The 15,714-nt window shown below is 47.7% G+C and overlaps 2 non-coding genes across 2 annotated transcripts; both read left to right on the plus strand.

Moving 5' to 3' along the window:
- The first annotated feature begins 578 nt into the window (after positions 1 to 578).
- On the plus strand, positions 579 to 651 carry TRNAD-AUC (transfer RNA aspartic acid (anticodon AUC)). Its single transcript has one exon. It is a non-coding gene; the product is annotated as a tRNA-Asp (tRNA).
- Positions 652 to 1,818: 1,167 nt separating this feature from the next.
- Positions 1,819 to 1,891, plus strand: TRNAV-CAC (transfer RNA valine (anticodon CAC)). The gene has a single exon. It is a non-coding gene; the product is annotated as a tRNA-Val (tRNA).
- Positions 1,892 to 15,714: the final 13,823 nt, after the last annotated feature.

Here is a 15,714-nt window from a genome sequence, read left to right on the forward strand (position 1 = left end):
TTCCATCACCAACAGAGCTACGAATTTGTTTTTTTTCCCCTGGCGGTCAAAACTCGTCTCTAATTGCCATTACTTTGCAGGATTTCAAAGGTTTCATAGTGTAGTGGTCATCACGTCTGCTTCACACGCAGAAGGTCCTGGGTTCAATCCCTAGTGAAACCAATCTGTTTTTGGTGTTGAAGTAATTTCCTATCGACCTGTAATATGTGAAATTCTTCGTTTCGTTGCCAAATGACAATACATTTTTGCTTCCATCACAAAGAGAACTACGATTTTGGGTTTCTTTTTTATTGACCATTTTAGCAGAAAACATAATCCCATATTATAAAAATCCTATTTGTTTCAAAATATATAGTTCCTTTAAATACAAAAGCAAACAACTAAACTATGTTGAAAAAAGTAACACATTTAATGTACACTTCAATTTAAGCAAAATCCCTTTGTAGGAATAAAACTGGTAAAATTTGTAATAATAATTGTAAATGTTTCATTAACCAACAATACTTTCCTTCAGCAATAAAAAGGCCCCGTCAGTCACAATTCTGCTCTGCTAGTCAATACACAGTAACTTTTCGTCAGGTTTCATAATGTATTGGTCATCACGTCTGCTTATCACGCAGAAGGTCCTGGGTTCAATCCCCAGTGAAACCAATCTGTTCTTAGTGTTGAAATAATTTGCTATCCAACTACAATATATGAAGTTCTCGGCATTGCTGCCGAATGATGGTATGTTTTGGCTTCCATCACAAACAGAACTACAAATTATTATTTTTTTTTCCCCTTGCGGTCAAAACTCGTCTCTAAATGCCATTACTTTGCAGGATTTCACAGGTTTCATAGTGGAGTGGTCATCACGTCTACTTCACACGCAGAAGGTCCTGGGTTCAATCCCCAGTAAAAACAAGCTGTTTTCGCTGTTGAAGTAATTTGCTATCAACCTGTAGTATATGAAATTCTTGGTTGTGTTGCCAACTGATAATTTATTTTGGCTTCCCTCACCAAGAGAACTACGATTTTGGGTTTCTTTTTTATTGACCATTTTAGCAGAAAACATAATCCCATATTATAAAAATCCTGTTTGTTTCAAAATATATAGTTCCTTTAAATACAAAAGCAAACAACTAAACTATGTGGAAAAAAGTAACACATTCAATGTAAACTTCCTTTTAAGCAAAATCCCTTTGTAGGAATAAAACTGGTAAAATATGTAATAAAAATTGTAAATGTTTCATTAACCAAAAATACTTTCCTTCAGCAATAAAAAGGCCCCGTCAGTCACAATTCTGCTCTGCTAGCCAATACACAGTACCTTTCCATCAGGTTTCATAGAGTAGTGGTCATCACGTCTGCTTAACACGCAGAAGGTCCTGCTTTCAGTCCCCAGTAAAACCAATCTGTTCTTGGTGTTGAAATAATACTCAATTAAACTACAATATATTTTGTTTTTGGCTTTGTTGCCGAATGATGGGATGTTTTGGCTTCCATCCCCAACAGAGCTACGAATTTGTTTTTTTTTTCCCTGGCGGTCAAAACTCGTCTCTAATTGCCATTACTTTGCAGGCTTTCAAAGGTTTCATAGTGTAGTGGAAATCACGTCTGCGTTACACGCAGAAGGTCATGGGTTCAATCCCCAGCAAAACCCATGTGTTCTTGGTGTTGAAATAATCCCCTATCAACCTGCAGTATATAAAGTTCTTGGCTTTGTTGCCGAATAACGGGATGTTTTAGCTTCCATCACCAACAGAGCTACGAATTTGGTTTTTTTCCCCTGGCGGTCAAAACTCGTCTCTAATTGCCATTACTTTGCAGGATTTCAAAGGTTTCATAGTGTAGTGGTCATCACGTCTGCCTCACACGCAGAAGGTCCTGGGTTCAATCCCCAGTGAAACCAATATGTTTTTGGTGTTGAAGTAATTTCCTATCGACTTGTAATATGTGAAATTCTTGGTTTCGTTGCCAAATGACAATACATTTTGGCTTCCATCACAAAGAGAACTACGATTTTGGGTTTCTTTTTTATTGACCATTTTAGCAGAAAACATAATCCCATATTATAAAAATCCTATTTGTTTCAAAATATATAGTTCCCATAAATACAAAAGCAAAAGACCAAACTATGGAGAAAAAAGTAACACATTCAATATAAACTTCAATTTAAGCAAAATCCCTTTGTAGGAATAAAACTGGTAAAATATGTAATAATAATTGTAAATGTTTCATTAACCAAAAATACTTTCCTTCAGCAATAAAAAGGCCCCGTCAGTCAAAATTCTGCTCTGCTAGCCAATACACAGGAACTTTTCGTCAGGTTTCATAGTGTAGTGGTCATTACGTCTGCTTAACACGCAGAAGGTCCTGGGTTCAATCCCCAGTGAAACCAATATGTTCTTAGTGTTGAAATAATACGCTATTCAACTACAATATATGAAGTTCTCGGCTTTGTTGCCGTATGACGGGATGTTTTGGCTTCCATCACAAACAGAACTACAAATTATTTTTTTTTCCCCTGGCTGTCAAAACTCGTCTCTAAATGCCATTACTTTGCAGGATTTCACAGGTTTCATAGTGGAGTGGTCATCACTAGTGATGAGCGAGCATGCTTGTTACTACTCGGTACTCGCACGAGTATCACTGTACTCGGGCTGCTCAGCGGGGACCGAGTAATCTCGCGATACTCGTGCTGTACTCGTGGTCTTCATCCCTGCATGTTGGCGCTCTTTTGAGAGCCAGCCCTCATGCAGGGATTGGCTGGCAGACCACTGCAATGCCACAACCCTGTTAGTTGTGGAATTGCAGTGATTGGCCGGCCTGCACAGCGTGACCGAGCCTTTATACCGGCCGGCGCGCTGTGCTCTGCTCACAGCTATCCAGACAGTCAGTGCAGGGAGAGTGTCGCTGCTTCAGGGAAAGGTTTGCGGCCCTTTATAGTTAGTTCCGGAGCAGGGCTGCAAACAGTGTGACCAGAAGTCCTTCTCAGGACTATTCTAGTTGTATACAGGCAGGCAGGGTATAGCCAGGTCGGAGTACAGTAGCAGAGTCCTTCTCAGGACTATTGTTGCTATATACAGGCAGGGTATAGCCAGGTCGGAATACAGGCTAGTGACCAGAAGAGTCCTTGTCAGGACTATTGTAGCAGTATACAGGCAGGCAGGCAGGGTATATAGCCATTCCTAGTGGTGACCGTATACCAGCCTTCATCATATCTGGGGCTGGTGTACACAGTCTAAAAGTGTCCAGATAGTGTCAGACTTCTCAGTAATTGTCGCTCCTAAAAACCTGTTAGGTTCTTATTGCGTCCGTGCTTGCATTTAAAAACAGCACGTGTGTGTCTGTCGGTGGAAGCGTACAGGTGCACGTTTTGCACAAACTATTATATAACGCACAAGTCTAGTGAATAATACACGTCAGTCAGCAGTGGCTGATAGTGTCAGACTTCTCAGTAATTGTCGCTCCTAAAAACCTGTTAGGTTCTTATTGCGTCCGTGCTTGCATTTAAAAACAGCACGCGTGTGTCTGTCGGTGGCAGCGTACAGGTGCACGTTTTGCACAAACTATTATATAACGCACAAGTCTAGTGAATAATACACGTCAGTCAGCAGTAGAGATGAGCGAACTGGTCCCGGTTCGGCTCGAGGTCGGTTCGTCGAACGGGGGTCCCGTTCGAGTTCGGTTCGTCGAACGTTCGACGAACCGAACTCGAACCAATAGGCTATAAAGGGAGGCAATCACAAACATATAAAAATGCATGATAAATGTACACAAACAGTTAATAAACATTGCCATAACACTTACCGGTCCCCGCGATCCCTTCTGCACTCTGTCTCCTGCCGCTATTCCATCCGATGATCGCTGAATCCTCCCCGTGACCAGCACTGCCAGCAGAGATGCAGGACCTATCGTGACGTCAAAATAGCCATGTGACCAGTCACGTGGCTATTATCTCATTGGCTACAGACTGGTCACATGACTATGACACATCATGTAGGACCTGCGAGAGCATCTCTACGGTACACGGTGCACATATGTGTATCGCCGTGTACCGGCGACATGCTCTAGCACACGGTCGACTCCCCGTTCCTTTAGGGACCGGCTGACACAGCCGGTCATTAACGGAGATCACCGTTGCCATAGCAACGCAGTTGTCACGCTCCCCGGGTCCTCGGCTCCCCTCCCCGGGTCCTCTGCTCCGCTCCCCGGGTCCTCAGCCCCGCTCCCCGACTCACCTGCCACGCTCCCCGCTCCCCAGCCTCCGGTGCCCGTCCTTCCCAGGCTCCCTGGCCTCCGATCCCGACGTCTGACGGCTTCCCAGGCCCTGGCCGGCTCCCCTGCGTCCTCCCCTCAGCTTCCTTCCCTGGCTTCTGGCACCCGGGCGGCGCGCATGCGCATTAGGGCGCGCGCGCGGTCACTGACCCTTTCTTAAAGGGCCAGCGTCCATTAACAGGAAATGAAGCTAAACAGGTACAGGGTATATAAGGGTTTATTGTCCAAGGGGGCGGGGCCTGATCTTTGTGTTTTCCAAGCTAGGAGTCAGGTCTCCTTGTGTCTCCTTGCCATACTCACGTATATCTCTTCTAGAGCTAATCCTGCCTCGGCATCCGGTCCTGCTGAATCCCGAACCCCGCACGCTGTCCGTCTGCCATCTGACAGTCCGTACCATCTCGGATCCCTGCGGTGACCCGTCATCTCGCTCCAAAGGTTCCGGACCCCGCCTGACCTCATCTCGGCTTCCGAACCTGAGCTACGTCACCCGGACTACCATCTGTGACTCCGTGGTCCCAGGGACTTCTCCGTTACACACTTGCACGGACTGTTCTGCTGCCCATAGTGCTTCAGCTACCGGACTCCTTACCACCATCTTAGAGTTCGGACCAGTGGATCCACCTCCTGGGTCTGCCCGACCACCTGGCCCTGACAGTAAGATCAGGCCATGGATCCCGCTGCAGCACTAGCGGCCTTGCAAGAGGAACTCCAACGCCAGCGTGAAGTCCAGACCCGCATGTTGGACTTTATGACTTCCGTGGACACCCGCCTGTACACGTTACAAGCAGCAGTTACGCCTTCAACATTCCGGGCCTCCACTAGTCAATCCACGGCTCCCGCACCCGTGGCAGCCTCTTCGGATGCTTCCCGACTCCATTTGGCTTCACCACCTCGTTATGCCGGAGATCCCAAGACCTGCAGGGGCTTCATAAATCAATGCTCCCTTCATTTCACGCAGCTGCCACATTTGTTTGCCTCCGACCAAGCCAAGGTCGCCTTCATCATGTCTCACCTAGAGGGCGAGGCACTGGCGTGGATGAATCCCTTGTGGGAGAAGGAGGACCCCATGACCAAGGACCTTCAAGAGTTCCTGCAGGCCTTTCGCAGCACCTTCGACGAGCCGGGACGCGCCTCTGCGTCTGCTTCATCCCTTCTCCGCCTGCGTCAAGGAACACTGACGGTAGGCCAATATGCCATCCGTTTCCGCACTTTGGCTTCAGAACTCGGGTGGAATAATGAGGCCCTAACAGCCGCCTTCTGGGAAGGACTCTCGAGTCGCATCAAAGACGAGTTGGCGGGTCGTGACGTGCCCTCCACCCTAGATGCCCTGATTGCCCTAGCAACTCGAGTGGACATTCGTTTTCAGGAACGCTCCAAAGAGCTATCTCGTGAGAGACGTCCGGTACGGCATTCCTCTCCTCCACGGAAGTCCTCCGTACCTCAGTCATCAACAGCGGGGATTCCCGTCCACGAGCCCATGCAGATTGACCGAGTACGGCGGTCTGAACAACGTCGAGCAGAGCGGCTCGCCAAGGGTCTCTGCTTTTACTGCGGAGAGGGCACACACCTGCTACGCTCCTGTCCAGAGAGGCCGGGAAACTCCAAAGCCTAGGGTTGGTAGGAGAGGCCACCCTAGGTGCTGGGACTCTCTCAGACCCGGTTATGTGGACCGTGCAAGTGTCAGCGGGAGAGACGCGCTTCACGGCTGAGGCATACCTCGACTCTGGAGCAGCAGGCAATTTCATCCAGCAGGCCACGGTGGACAAGTACCAGTTGCCTGTTACTCTACTCGATAAGCCCCTAGTGATTGCCTCTGTGGATGGGAGACCCCTCGCTGATACCATCTCCTGGGTCACCAGGCCGGTCGAACTGCGTATCGGTGCCCTGCACACCGAGAACATCGCTCTCTACGTCCTTCCACACATGTCCCATCAAATCCTGCTGGGACTTCCCTGGTTGCGGACACACGAACCATCAGTCAGCTGGGGTACTGGCGAAATCACCCGATGGGGCTCCGCCTGTCATGAGAGGTGTCTGAAGTCTATACAACCCATCCGACGACCTCCGGTTCCAGAGAACCTACCGGAACTGCCCTCGGCCTATTGGTCCTTCGCAGACGTTTTTGACAAAAAGGAGTCTGAGGTACTTCCGCCACACCGTCCCTACGATTGCGCCATCGACCTGCTCCCAGGAACAACACCACCTCGAGGACGGATATATCCGTTGTCTCCAGCCGAAACCAGGGCCATGTCTACCTACATCACAGAAAGCCTGGCAAAGGGATTCATCCGGAGATCCTCCTCTCCTGCGGGAGCAGGCTTCTTCTTCGTTAAGAAGAAAGAGGGTGACCTACGCCCATGCATTGACTACCGGGGTTTGAATCAGATCACCATAAAAAACAAGTACCCCCTGCCGCTCATCCCCGAATTGTTCGACCGGCTCAGAGGAGCCCGTGTGTTCACCAAACTGGATCTTCGGGGTGCCTACAACCTAGTTCGTATCCGCTCTGGGGACGAATGGAAGACCGCGTTTAATACTCGCGATGGGCACTATGAATACTGCGTAATGCCCTTCGGTCTGTGTAACGCTCCTGCCGTATTCCAAGAATTGGTGAACGACATTTTCCGGGACCTCCTCTACATCTGTGTAGTAGTTTATCTGGATGACATCCTTGTCTTCTCTCCGGACCTCCAGACCCACAGAGAGAACGTACGGCTGGTTCTACAGAGACTGAGAGAGAATCGTCTCTACGCCAAATATGAGAAGTGTGTCTTTGAGCAGTCTTCTCTCCCTTTCCTGGGATACATCATCTCGGGTACAGGGCTGCAGATGGATCCACAGAAGGTCTCCTCCATTCTCAACTGGCCTCCCCCTTCTGGACTGAAGGCAATCCAACGGTTCCTGGGATTCGCCAACTACTACCGCCAGTTTGTCCCTCACTTCTCTGCCCTGACTGCTCCTCTCTCCGCCTTGACCAAGAAGGAGGCTAATCCAAAGGACTGGTCACCTGCGGCCGACGCCGCGTTTTGCTCTCTGAAGCGAGCATTTGCCTCCTCTCCTGTACTCCACCGACCGGAGTTAAACCGCCAGTTCACCTTGGAGGTGGATGCCTCCTCCTCAGGAGCCGGAGCAGTGCTCATGCAGAAGTCCTCCTCCGGGAAGATGGTGACTTGCGGTTTCTTCTCCAAGAGCTTCTCAGCGCCTGAACGTAATTACACCATCGGTGACCGAGAACTATTGGCGGTCAAACTGGCTCTGGAGGAGTGGCGCTACCTCCTGGAAGGAGCAGTGTACCCCGTGATTATCTACACGGACCACAAGAACCTGGAATACCTTCGGTCCGCTCAGCGACTGAACCCACGGCAAGCCAGGTGGTCCTTATTCTTTGCCAGGTTTGATTTCCAGCTCCATTTCCGACCCGCGGACAAGAATGTACGCGCTGATGCCCTGTCTAGGTCTCTCATGCCCAAGGAGCAGGAGGAAGAGAGTACCCAACCTATCATCTCTCCTAGCAAGATTATTCCGGTAGCTCCTGTCACCCTGGCCCAGATACCGCCCGGGAAGACCTATGTCTCCGAGATCGACAGGCAAACAGTCTTACACTGGGGTCATGCCTCAAAAACAGCCGGTCATGCAGGTCAGAAGAGAACATGGGGTGCGATTGTACGCCATTACTGGTGGCCATCCCTTCGCACGGACGTCGCTGCTTTTGTCTCTGCCTGCTCCTCTTGTGCCAGGAACAAGACGCCCAAGCACCTGCCATATGGCCGTCTTCTGCCTCTGCCTATACCCTCAGTTCCATGGCAACACATAGCGATGGACTTTATTACGGACTTGCCATTATCCTCCGGGCACACAGTCATATGGGTCGTGGTGGATCGGTTCTCCAAAATGGCTCACTTCGTCCCTATGGCCGGACTGCCCTCTGCTCAGGAACTCGCGGAATCCTATATACAACACATCTTCCGCTTGCATGGCTTTCCATCCCACATCGTGTCCGACAGGGGAACTCAGTTCACCTCCCGCTTCTGGAGGGCGCTCTGCAAACATCTGGGAGTGACTCTGGACTTTTCTTCTGCTTACCATCCTCAGTCTAATGGCCAAGTGGAGAGGGTCAATCAGATCTTGACCTCCTTCTTACGTCACTATGTCAACGCCCATCACGACGACTGGTCCACGCTTCTGCCTTGGGCTGAATTCTCCCATAACCACCACATCAGTGAGTCGTCCTCCAAGTCTCCCTTCCATGTCATTTACGGACTTCAGCCCTCCGTCCCGTTGCCTATATCCCCTTCTTCGGATGTCCCTGCTGCTGATACTGTAGCCCGTGACTTCGCTACCATTTGGGACTCTGTCAAGGCGTCCCTTGGGCGCGCTTCCCAGCGGATGAAGAAACACGTCGACAAGAGGCGCCTGGACCCTCCGTGTTTCTCTCCTGGTGACCTGGTCTGGCTTGCTTCCCAGTACATCCGATTGAAGATACCTTCCTACAAGCTGGGTCCTCGCTACATCGGGCCATTTAAGGTCCTCAGCAAGATCAATGAGGTCTCCTACAAACTGAGGCTTCCGGCCACGATGCGGATTCCCAACTCCTTCCACGTCTCTCTGCTCAAGCCGGTTTTCCTTGGTCCCTTCTCCTCTGCTGCCAGTCCGGCTCCTCCTCCTATTGCCGAGGACGACATCTATGCGGTAAGGGATATTGTGGCCATGAAGACTGTTCGAGGCCGACAGTTCTTCCTGGTGGACTGGGAGGGGTATGGTCCTGAGGATAGGTCCTGGGAGCCCAGGGAGAACGTGGGCACTCCTCTGATCCGTGCCTTCATGTCCCGGTTGCGGGGAGGGGGGCGTGGGGGGGGGGTACTGTCACGCTCCCCGGGTCCTCGGCTCCCCTCCACGGGTCCTCTGCTCCGCTCCCCGGGTCCTTAGCCCCGCTCCCCGACTCACCTGCCACGCTCCCCGCTCCCCAGCCTCCGGTGCCCGTCCTTCCCAGGTTCCCTGGCCTCCGATCCCGACGTCTGACGGCTTCCCAGGCCCTGGCCGGCTCCCCTGCGTCCTCCCCTCAGCTTCCTTCCCTGGCTTCTGGCACCCGGGCGGCGCGCATGCGCATTAGGGCACGCGCGCGGTCACTGACCCTTTCTTAAAGGGCCAGCGTCCATTAACAGGAAATGAAGCTAAACAGGTACAGGGTATATAAGGGTTTATTGTCCAAGGGGGCGGGGCCTGATCTTCGTGTTTTCCAAGCTAGGAGTCAGGTCTCCTTGTGTCTCCTTGCCATACTCACGTATCTCTCTTCTAGAGCTGATCCTGCCTCGGCATCCGGTCCTGCTGAATCCCGAACCCCGCACGCTGTCCGTCTGCCATCTGACAGTCCGTACCATCTCGGATCCCTGCGGTGACCCGTCATCTCGCTCCAAAGGTTCCGGACCCCGCCTGACCTCATCTCGGCTTCCGAACCTGAGCTACGTCACCCGGACTACCATCTGTGACTCCGTGGTCCCAGGGACTTCTCCGTTACACACTTGCACGGACTGTTCTGCTGCCCATAGTGCTTCAGCTACCGGACTCCTTACCACCATCTTAGAGTTCGGACCAGTGGATCCACCTCCTGGGTCTGCCCGACCGCCTGGCCCTGACAGCAGTTAGCGGTGACGTCACCGCTAACCGCGGCTCCGAGAGCACCATTGCTATGGTAACGCGTCTGTCAGCGTTACCGCTGTTACCGCTGACAGCCAGCACTGATAACTCACGGAGTGAAGGCTGCACGATTGTAGTGAGCATTGTAGTGAGGATGAGGTTCCCCAGCCCCAAGTGATGAGATGGTGAACCTCATCCTTCCTCACTACAATCGTCACTACTACTACACTAGAAAGAAGACAGAAGAGCAGGATCGTGGAGAGCTGACCGGGGGTAATAAAGATGGAGTCTCTAATGTGTCTGTGTATTTATTTCTATTAAAGTATTTTTTCTCTGTGTGGTGTTTTTTTTTAACCCTTTATTGGAGATTCTTAATGGCCGGGTCAAACGTGCCTGACATTAAGAATCTCTGGCTTAATACTGGCTAGTAAAACAAAGCCAGTATTAACTCATGATTACCCAACAAGCCACCCGGCTCCAGGGCTGTTGGAAGAGTTGGATACAGCGCCAGATGATGGCGCTTCTATGAGAGCGCCATTTTCTGGGACGGCTGCGGACTGAAATCCGCAGCAGAGGCGCCCGGAAACCTCGGGTTAGCCTGTGTTGCGGATTCCAATCCCCAGCTGCCTAGTTGTACCCGGCTGGACACAAAAATGGGGCGAAGCCCACGTCATTTTGTTTTTTAATTATTTCATGAAATAAGTGAAATAATTAAAAAAACGGGTTTCCCTATATTTTTGGTTCCCAGCCGGGTACAAATAGGCAACTGGGGGTTGGATGCAGCCCGTGGCTGCCTGCTGTACCTGGCTAGCATACAAAAATATGGCGAAGCCCACGTCATTTTTTTGTAGTTTTTTGGCAAAAAAAATAAAAAATGCTTCCCTGGATTTTCCATTGCCATTGAAGGTAACATCAAGCAGTGGGGGTTAGCAGCCAGTAGCTGCTTGGATTACCCTTAGCTAGCAATACAAAAAATGTAGCAGGAGCCCATATATATTTTTTTTAATTATTTATTTAAATAACTAAAAACAAAATGGGCTTCCCTGTATTTTGATTGCTGGACATCACAGTGCTGTAAAAATAAATCTTTAAAAAAATGACGTAGCGCTCCGCGGTATTTTTGATTCTCAGCGCAGATAAAGCAGACAGCTACGGGATGCCACCCCCATCTGCCTGCTGTTACCTTGGTTGGCAATCAAAATACAGGGAAGCCCATTAATTTTTTCTATTTAAAAAATAGTTAAAAAAAAAAATGACGTTGGGTCCCCCCATTTTTGATAGCCAGCTAGGGTAAAGCAGACGGCTGTAGCCTGAAAACCACAGCTGGCAGCTTTACCGTGGTTGGGGATCCAATGTGGAGGTCCCTCTGGCTCTTTTTTATAATTATTTTATAAATATTAATAATTACACAATAAAAGTAGGGTCCCCCCCAAATTGGATCACCAGCCAAGGTAAAGCGGACAGCTGTGGTCTGGTATTCTCAGGGTGGGAAGGTCCATAGTTATTGGGCCTTCACAGCCTAAAAATAGCAGGCCGCAGGCACCCCAGACGTGGCGCATCCACTAGATGCGCCAATCCTGGCGCTTCACCCCAGCTCATCCCGTGCCCTGGTGCAGTGGCAAACGGGGTAATAAATCGGGTTGATACTAGCTGTAAAGTCACCTGAGATTAAGCCCAGCAGTTTGTGATGTCATGGCGTCTATTAGATACCCAACATCATAAACTGTCAGTACTAACAAAAAAAAAAAATCGACAAAAGAAATTTATTTGAAAAAACAGTCCCCAAAACATTTCCTCTCTCACCAATTTATTGTAAGAAAAAAAATAAAGGGGTCCCACGACAACTCTGGACCGTCTAGAATATGGGGGGGAGACACTCAGGGAACGTATCCCCCATTTTCTAGGAGTGCGGACCCTTCATGTGAGGAGTGTGGGTGCAATGAATCTGCACTCACTCTTCTCGGGTCCACAGCAGCAGAGTCCATGTCGTAATGGTTGCTACCAAAGCTGCAATGCCCTGCTCATGAGGTAAGGGCATGCCTAATCAGGAGAACTACTGTAGAGGAAGCTCTGCTCACTGGTATATAGGTGCTCAGAGGTAATAATAGATAAAATTAGTGAGTAGCCTTGGCACTCTAAATCTCCCAGACTAAGTCAGTAAGTCACAACGGATAGTAATGCAAAATCACTCTTTATTGGTCCGTATTAAGAAAAACATTTTTTTTCATAAGCATATATGTTTTTGTCCAAAGCAAGTTACAAATGACGTTTCGGCCTGAGCCTTCGTCAGATTGGACTTATCTGCATGTAATCATGAAAAATGACAATATTCAGTATCACATAAGAGTGAGAGAACAATAACATAAACTCGAACAATGTAGAGGTACAATTGGGATGCAGCAAAAAAATTGCAACACAGCAAGAAATGAAACACATGATACAAATGTCATAATACAGTACAAGGACAATATAGTAATGACAAATATGGGGTCAGAGTAGGCTTAGACAGCTCTGGTACGAAAGAGATGTCAATCATAAAGTAACATGTGCAGTAGGTGTAGAGCTACAGTATGCATGGCAGAGCTAATGGGTAGACCGACCATAGAAAAAGTAGAGAAAAAGTGGAGAAAAAATGTAGAAAAAGTGGAGAAAAAGTGGAGAAAAAGTGGAGGAAAAGTGGAGAAAAAATGGAGAATAAGTGGAGAAAAAATGGAGAAAAAAATGAAGAAAAAGTGGAGAAAAAATGGAGAAAAAGTGGAGAAAAAGTGGATAAAAAGTGGAGAAAAAGTGGAGAAAAAATGGAGAAAAAATGTAGAAAAAGTGGAGAAAAAGTGGAGAATAAGTGGAGAATAAGTGGAGAAAAAATGGAGAAAAAAATGTAGAAAAAGTGGAGAAAAAAATGAAGAAAAAGTGGAGAAAAAATGTAGAAAAAGTGGAGAAAAAGTGGAGAAAAAATGTAGAAAAAGTGGAGAAAAAGTGGAGAAAAAATGTAGAAAAAGTGGAGAAAAAGTGGAGAAAAAGTGGAGAATAAGTGGAGAATAAGTGGAGAATAAGTGGAGAAAAAATGGAGAAAAAAATGTAGAAAAAGTGGAGAAAAAAATGAAGAAAAAGTGGAGAAAAAATGTAGAAAAAGTGGAGAAAAAGTGGAGAAAAAATGTAGAAAAAGTGGAGAGAAAGTGGAGAAAAAATGTTGAAAAAGTGGAGAAAAAGTGGAGAAAAAGTGGAGAAAAAGTGGAGAAAAAGTGGAGAAAAAATGGAGAAAAAATGTAGAAAAAGTGGAGAAAAAGTGGAGAAAAAGTGGAGAAAAAGTGGAGAAAAAATGGAGAAAAAATGTAGAAAAAGTGGAGAAAAAGTGGAGAAAAAGTGGAGAATAAGTGGAGAAAAAATGGAGAAAAAGTGGAGAAAAAATGGAGAAAAAATGGAGAAAAAGTGGAGAAAAAGTGGAGAATAAGTGGAGAATAAGTGGAAAAAAAATGGAGAAAAAAATGTAGAAAAAGTGGAGAAAAAAATGAAGAAAAAGTGGAGAAAAAATGTAGAAAAAGTGGAGAAAAAGTGGAGAAAAAATGTAGAAAAAGTGGAGAAAAAGTGGAGAAAAAATGTAGAAAAAGTGGAGAAAAAGTGGAGAAAAAGTGGAGAATAAGTGGAGAATAAGTGGAGAATAAGTGGAGAATAAGTGGAGAAAAAATGGAGAAAAAGTGGAGAATAAGTGGAGAAAAAATGGAGAATAAGTGGAGAAAAAATGGAGAATAAGTGGAGAAAAAATGGAGAAAAAAATGAAGAAAAAGTGGAGAAAAAGTGGAGAATAAGTGAAGAATAAGTGGAGAATAAGTGGAGAAAAAATGGAGAAAAAATGGATAAAAAGTGGAGAAAAAGTGAAGGAAAAGTAGAGAAAAAGTGGAAAATAAGTGGAGAAAAAATGGATAAAAAAGTGGAGAAAAAGTGGAGAATAAGTGGAGAAAAAATGGAGAATAAGTGTAGAAAAAATGGAGAAAAAAATGAAGAAAAAGTGGAGAAAAAATGGAGAAAAAAATGTAGAAAAAGTGGAGAAAAAGTGGAGAAAAAGTGGAGAAAAAGTGGAGAAAAAATGGATAAAAAGTGGAGAAAAAGTGGAGAAAAAGTGGAGAAAAAATGGAGAAAAAAATGTAGAAAAAGTGGAGAAAAAGTGGAGAAAAAGTGGAGAAAGAAATGTAGAAAAAGTGGAGAAAAAATGTAGAAAAAGTGGAGAAAAAATGGAGAAAAAGTGGAGCACCCTTTGGTGCCTTTCATGTGGCACTAAGGGGTGCTTAGCTTTGTATTTAGCCAAAAAAATGAAAAAAAAAATGACGTAGGATTCCCCCTAGTTTTGTAGCCAGCTAGGGTAAAGCAGACGGCTGCAGCCTGCAGACCACAGCTGGCAACCTCACCTTGGCTGGTAATCCAAAACTGAGGGCACCCCACGCTGTTATTTTAAATTAAATAAATAATTAAAAAAAAAAACACGTAGGGGTCCCCCCAAAATTGGATCACCAGCCAAGGTAAAGCAGACAGCTGGGGCCTGATATTCTCAGACTAGGGAGGTCCATGGTTATTGGACTCTCCCCAGCCTAAAAATAGCAGGCCGCAGCCGCCCCAGAAGTGGCGCATCCATTAGATGCGCCAATCCTGGTGCTTCGCCCCAGCTCATCCCGCGCCCTGGTGCGGTGGCAAACGGGGTAATATATGGGGTTAATACCAGATGTGTAATGTCACCTGGCATCAAGCCCTGGGGTTGGTGAGGTCAGGCGTCTATCAGATACCCGACATCACCAACCCAGTCAGTAATAAAAAAAAATAGACGACAAACACATTTTTATTTGAAAAAACACTCCCCAAAACATTCCCTCTTTAACCAATTTATTAGAATGAAAAACAAATCCAGGTCTGGTGTAATCCAAGGGGTTGCCATGACGATCCACACTGTCCCAGTCAATGAAGAGCAGGATGTTCCCCATTGGCTGGGAGAGCAATGCAGTGACCTGAGCTAACATCAATGGGTCAGCCCAGGTCACTGCAGGGGATGACAAGTGCTGCTGTCAGCGAGGTACATTACCTGCGCTGATCTCCAGCACTGCTGACAGCCCCTGTCACTGTGTTCAATGACCGGAGCCTTCACAGCAAGTCTCGCGAGAGGCCCGTGACGTCACCGCTAGTCAGTCTCGGGTCGGAAGCGAGAGGTGATGTGACAAGCGGCGGCCATGGAGGACAGTGACAGCGCTGAGGTCGGGATGGCGGGACTTCATCAACGCAGGTAAGCCGAGCGGGACCATGTGTGTGTGTGTGTGTGTGTATGTGTGTGTACGTGTGTGTGTGAGTGTACGTACGTGTGTACATGCCGCGGGCAGGAGGGGGCGGAGCGAGCTGAGCGGGGAAGTGTGGGCTTCCTGCACGTAACTAGGATAAACATCGGGTTACTAACCAAAGCGCTTTGGTTGGATACCCGATGTTTATTTTGGTTACCAGCTTCTGGCAGGCTGCCAGCGATGGCTCCTGCACACTGTAGCCGTAAAAAGCCCTGCTTTTTGCTGCTAGAACCGTTCTCGAACGTTTCTAGAACTATCGAATTTTAGCAAAAAGCTCGAGTTCTAGTTCGATCTAGAACAGGCCCCAAAATCACTCGAGCCTAGAACTGGAGAACCTCGAACCGCGAACCGCGCTCAACTCTAGTCAGCAGTGGCTGATAGTGTCAGACTTCTCAGTAATTGTCGCTCCTAAAAACCTGTTAGGTTCTTAGTGCGTCCGTGCTTGCATTTAAAAAACGCACGTGTGTGGCAGTAGGTGGAAGTGTCAGGCTCCATATTGTCC

The sequence above is a fragment of the Anomaloglossus baeobatrachus genome, chromosome 2, assembly GCF_048569485.1.
Source record: "Anomaloglossus baeobatrachus isolate aAnoBae1 chromosome 2, aAnoBae1.hap1, whole genome shotgun sequence".
NCBI classification, from domain to species: Eukaryota; Metazoa; Chordata; class Amphibia; order Anura; family Aromobatidae; genus Anomaloglossus; species Anomaloglossus baeobatrachus.